Source organism: Ochlerotatus camptorhynchus, unplaced genomic scaffold (genome assembly GCF_037179485.1).
Source record: "Ochlerotatus camptorhynchus isolate MF236.1 unplaced genomic scaffold, CSIRO-AGI_Acam_v1.1 ptg000282l, whole genome shotgun sequence".
NCBI lineage: Eukaryota > Metazoa > Arthropoda > Insecta > Diptera > Culicidae > Ochlerotatus > Ochlerotatus camptorhynchus.
Genome location: NW_027040771.1, coordinates 1257137 through 1262748, shown reverse-complemented (window position 1 = coordinate 1262748; position 5612 = coordinate 1257137). Strand labels below are relative to the sequence as shown.

The window sequence follows — 5612 nt, the reverse complement described above, 5'->3', positions numbered from 1 at the left end:
GTTTAGAAAGAGAGTAAAATCGATTTTCGTTAGTGGGTTATTTCAGTTTTCAACTGTAGTGATAGCGGCGCCGGTGGTGTAGTGGTAAGCGTGATTGCCTCTCACCCCAGCAGGCCTGGGTTCAATCCCAGTCGGTGCCGCAGGGATGTTCTGAGGCATAACATCTCTGATCACGCCTTCCTTCGGATGGGAAGTTAAGCCGTTGGTCCCCGGTTCATGAGTTGATGGGTCGATAGGTAGGGTCCAGGTTAGGAAGCTGCCTCCCTGACGTCGGTAGCATTGGTACTCAGCACGGAAAACAAGATCGACGGAAAACAAATCAAAGCTAAGCTAAGAAAATTATTTTCACAATGCGTCCAAAACGTTTGAATATCCGTACAGAGTTTCAACAATGGAGTTTAACCTTATGTCAAAAAATACTTAATGTTTCAACAGTGTTTTTTAACTGTAACCTATTTTAAAATATTAAAAAGCAAAGTATTGATCAAGTTTGAATGGATGGATTTTAAGAGAATTATGACTAATTTTTGGTTTAGTCTTTACTATTTGATGCATCCTTGTACCATATTATGTCTCAAAGATTTGATTTGTTCTTAATAATACTGAAGTTTTGACAACATCTTTCATCAGAGATTACGCAGACTGACAATTTAGAAAAGAATAAATTCAGATAGATATCTACGGCATTTTTTCAAGAATTCCCTTTAAATAATCCTAGAATTTCATAATACGTATTTGCTGAGTTCCCTGAAAATAATCTTGATACTCTCCATATTTTTTTTTTTTTTTTTCAATAACGTTCTAGGCGTGTTCTGCAGACCGCATGAATCCTCTATAGAAATCTCTTAGAAATCACTATACAGTTTCAAAATTTCTTCAAACGTCTCTACGAAATACCCTTGGAATATTCTTCATAATTTCCTTGGTGCACCCTTCTCTGAGGTTCTTCTCTCAGAATTTATTTCAAATTAGTCAACATTTCATTATAATTAATCGTGGAAACATTTGTCAGAATTCCATAATATTCTCAGATGTCCTTACAAATGCTCCCAGCAATTCCTTGAATTAAACATTCCTTAAAAGTAATCTTAAAAAATGTATATAATTTCTCTTTATAATTCTATTCGCTTCCTCCACACAATCTCCTCTCCATACAATTATCATCGGAGTGAGTTACGCTGGAACTCTTCTCAGAATTTCTTGAGATGCTCCTCTGAATTCACATGGTATTCACCACACTTCCCTATCAACTCTTTTCAGAATAAACATAAATTTCAGAAAATCTAAGTTAATCCAGAATTCTAAAGTAATTGAGAATTCTAAGGTAACTCAAAATTCTAAGATACTTAAAAAAATGGTAGGAATGATCAAATGCCTCCTTAAAAAATCCTATGAATTATCCTCAAAAACTTCAAGAACATACTTCAAAGTGCCATGCTCGCCTTGCAAATTTTCCGATGCTGTTTTTTTTTTGTTTTAAGCTCTAAACGATTTTTTGATTTTTCTAAGTTTCAATATTTTAAAAATGTCTCCATGCGTGATTTTATTTTCAAAATCCAGGAATCTGAAAAATAAATTATGAACGACTCTAAATTTATATAAAAAATCCAGGCTTGAATTTTTTTCTAAGTCTATAATATTAGCAAAAATGTCTCCATTTTCATGATTCTGCAAATCATTAAATGTTTTTTTTTTAATGTTAGGCAATTAAATACTGTCAAAATCTCAGCCTTCAAAAAAATATCCAAAAAATTTGGAAAATTTGCGTTGCGATCTTGGAGCTTATCAATTTTTCTTGGTAGATGAGCCTACAAAAATTATTAAAATGCTTCTTTTAATTTATATGGTAATGAATAAATTTCGATTTTTGAAATTTTCCAACATGTGCTCGAAAAATCTAGTTTTTAATTCCAAGCGTTATTGCCGTTTTACAAAACACTTTCTGAACGATGTCATGATCATTTCATTCTTCAATGGCTTAAATATCAGCTCCCACAAAACATACAACAATTCACCTTTGCAGCAAACATGGTGTACCAATACCATGTACGATACTGCAATAGTGTACAATGGAGACATTGATGGCCCTTTATAAGTTAGGTAGCATTTTTGGCTTTTTATTTTTCCAAATCAATACAACTGATTTTGACACAGCAACATATAATAAAAACCTGGAAAAATCTTGAACATTTTTTAAAAAAATCTGGAAATAAACGTGATGTGTCTGTATATCTGGCAAGATAGATAGATAAATCTGGAATACTGGCAACGCTGATGGTAAGATTCATGTTTTTAAAGCTACTGGCAACACTTTACTTTCTCTTCGCCTGCTCAGCGTATGTGACAAATTATTGTTGTTGACAAATCAATGTTATTGCATTTTGAAACGCAACCTAGAATTATCGCTTGGTTTCCCAAAACCGAGTTGAATACCCCACGAGAATCCCCAACAGTGCACATCCTGTGCCTGTCCGAACAGTAATTCATTCCGCACATTCCAAAACAGTAGCAGATATGATATGAAAAAAATGCCAAAACTATGTTTGTTTCACTGAAGCTTCGTGTGGGAGATGAGAAACGGCCAATGAAGGAATAAGGAAGATGAACGGCTCGTCACTACTAGGGGGCTGTTCATAAACTACGTAGACAGTTTAGGGGGGGGGGGTTGACATTTATTTACGGCCAATACAAATTTTAAAAATTTTGTATGGAAAGTTGTCTACGCAGGGGGAGGGGGGGGCAAGAATTCAAAAAAACTGTCTGCGTAGTTTATGAACAGCCCCTAGGTACTCTGTATTGTTCCGGATATGCTAGTTCTAGTTTAGTTCCACCGACTGTCGCTCCACGGGTACATGATCATTCCGGTGGTGCTGACAGTGACGGTCGCTGGTAAAGGCAACATATACAGAAAAAAAATCTGAATTTTAACTATCGCGTAAAATCTCCCTTCGTTTAATGTTGAGCTATTCTTGACATAAACAGCGAAATCGTTTACAAGTTTGCATACAATATTGCTAATTTATGCGATTTGGCATTAAATTTACACGAAATGTCGTGTAAATTTATGCCAAATCTAGCGTTAATTTTATGTGCGCTAAATCTCGCAGAAATTTACATGAATTTTTCGAACGGTGTAAGTGAACACAGCCGCAAGCGGAAGCACTTTTTTAATGCGTCCACCGGTGACCGGTGACACCACTGACGAAGTCGGCCTTTAGTAGCGGAACATTTTCGTCGCATTCTTCAAAAGGTACAAGTACTATTTCGATTTCCGAAAGAGTGCAAGCGATTTTAACAGCAGCAGCAGCTTTCCCCGGCGGCTGTATATTCCGAATGCCATCAGATGCGTTTTGATGCTGTATTTTCTTTGGAACTCCACAACCTTTTCGAGGGGATCATCCGATCGGGCCAGTTTGTCCAGCTTCTGGATCATCGCCTTGGTTCGGATGCCACTACTTGTTGTGTTGTTCCTTCAAAACAAAACATTCGAACTGTTAAATTATACGGGTTGCCAAGCATGCCATTAGCACACAAGCAAAATCAGTCAGATGACTGGCAGACTCTCGGCACTGCTGGCACAGCTGCAGCACAACGTGAGAACTGAGAAAAATTTGATACAAAATAAATGTGTAGACTGATCACCCCTTGGCTGAAGCGGATTTTTTGCATCCATTTGAAGGAGAATACTATGGAGAACATTTATATATAAAATAAAAATTTGAGTTCATTAACATAACGTTGTTTTATTCCAATATTAAACTGTCCTTATACTTTCTGGAACACCTTATATCTAATTATTTGAAAACATTGCCTATAGTGACTAAATGTAATTTTTAACCGGCGCTGGTGGTCGCTATATGACATATATAGACGCTACAGTTATGATAAAAATTTATAATGTTGATTCCCGAAAAAAAAACCTACTAAGTCGTTGACCGTCCTCGAGCGTGCTTGACTATATTTTAACCATGTTCAGTCATTATTTTTGAAAATTCATTATTTTTTGAGCAAACATCACATTTATCATAAAACAATACTCTAGCCTACTCTAACGCTAATCAGTCTATCAAACATCTATTACCTAATAGCCGCTATATGTTGCGCCGTTGATTTTTAATGGTCACCGACTTGATACTTCCACCTCCCAACAGTGATAGAAGCAGTTTAGCAGCATCTTCATCGTCTATGTTAAATTTGGACACCACTTTTATTTTACTAGCATCTGCAGAGACAAATTGTATGCAAGAAACCACATTTAATTATGTCATCTGGCCATGACACCATATTTGGTCTAACTTACCGTAAACGTTTTCACTATCGATGACAAACTCCTCTCCACCAGGCGTCACAAAATGAAAGCTTTCATTCACGTAAATACTGGTTTTTATACGACGTTGCTGCACATGGTGATCTTTCAACGATGCGCTGCCAAAATGGATTGAAAATACACCGTTAAATGGTTATTGGGCAACTAACTTAACTGAATGCAGATTTTGTTACCCTTGATCGATAAGTGCTTTCAGTATGTCATGAATTATGGATGGGTCTCGTTCCTGGAACACAATTGCCTCGTCCTGTGCAGAAACAGCAATTATTGTAAAGATCGAAAAGCACGCGACGAAAGAAATATTTGGTACAGAGTACATCTCAAGGTAGATGATACGTTTTCGGGGGAACTTTAAATACGAACTGAACACGGTTTACCCGGCAGCAAATGTTTTATACCGAAGCAACAACTATCAAACAGGTTTAAATGTTATCACACGTGAAGTGTGAGAATGGGCCTCGAGCATGTTTTGGGTAATAAACAGATACTCGATAAATATATTGGTTTTTCCTCTGGTGCTATCCATTCAAGTATTTAAATTTGGCGAATGCTTTCTCGTTCGCTCTTGGTTTCACGTGGTATCAAGTTAAACCACAATTTAACAAATTGAACCAAACGGACATGTGTCCATCTGGACTGCCTTTCATCGATGGAAACATTCACTTCTAAAGGTTCAAATAAACCAAGCAAACAGTTGTTTCCTCCATTATTCATAGTCCTGGAACGGTGGTGGTGAGCGAATTGTGTGCACAAATTGAAAACATAAATACCATTGCTCTACGGTTGTTTCACGATTGGATTGCACTCGTTCCTGACTCGACGGTGTTGTGTAGCAGTGAAGTCCCGCATCTCATACACAAGAAAGCACCGGACAACCGACGGACGGATATTGTGGACTTCTCAGCAGATGCCGTATCCGAGAGGAAGGAAAACCATTTCATTTTCATTTAGACAGAAAATAAACAACCCAAAACCAAAAACTCCCGGAGAAAATAGATGGGATGAAAATGGCCACTGAAAGGAACACGCAGAAGAGTCTTTCGCAACAACAACAATCAACGAACAATCGGTTCCTAAGGTGGATGTGGAGCAGCTAAGCCACAGAGGGAGAAGATGCTCGCTGATACACAATAATGGTGGTCGAAATAAGAATGGGAAAGTAAACACAAACACGGTCCGGAAACCAAACATGGACACAAAAAGATGTCTGGTGGTTTGCTGCTTCCGTTCGTTGTCTGCGTCGTCGTGCCACGGCTAGTAGAAGTTTGGCTGGGGTCCAATTTTT

General features: G+C 37.5%; 1 long non-coding RNA gene across 1 annotated transcript; it reads right to left on the bottom strand.

Moving 5' to 3' along the window:
• Positions 1 to 4110: 4110 nt before the first annotated feature.
• Positions 4111 to 4643, bottom strand: LOC135706500 (uncharacterized). Its single transcript, XR_010518175.1, has 3 exons — positions 4501 to 4643; positions 4301 to 4425; positions 4111 to 4222 (listed from the first exon to the last, which is right to left on the bottom strand). It is a non-coding gene; the product is annotated as an uncharacterized LOC135706500 (long non-coding RNA).
• Between the last annotated feature and the right edge of the window lie 969 nt (positions 4644 to 5612).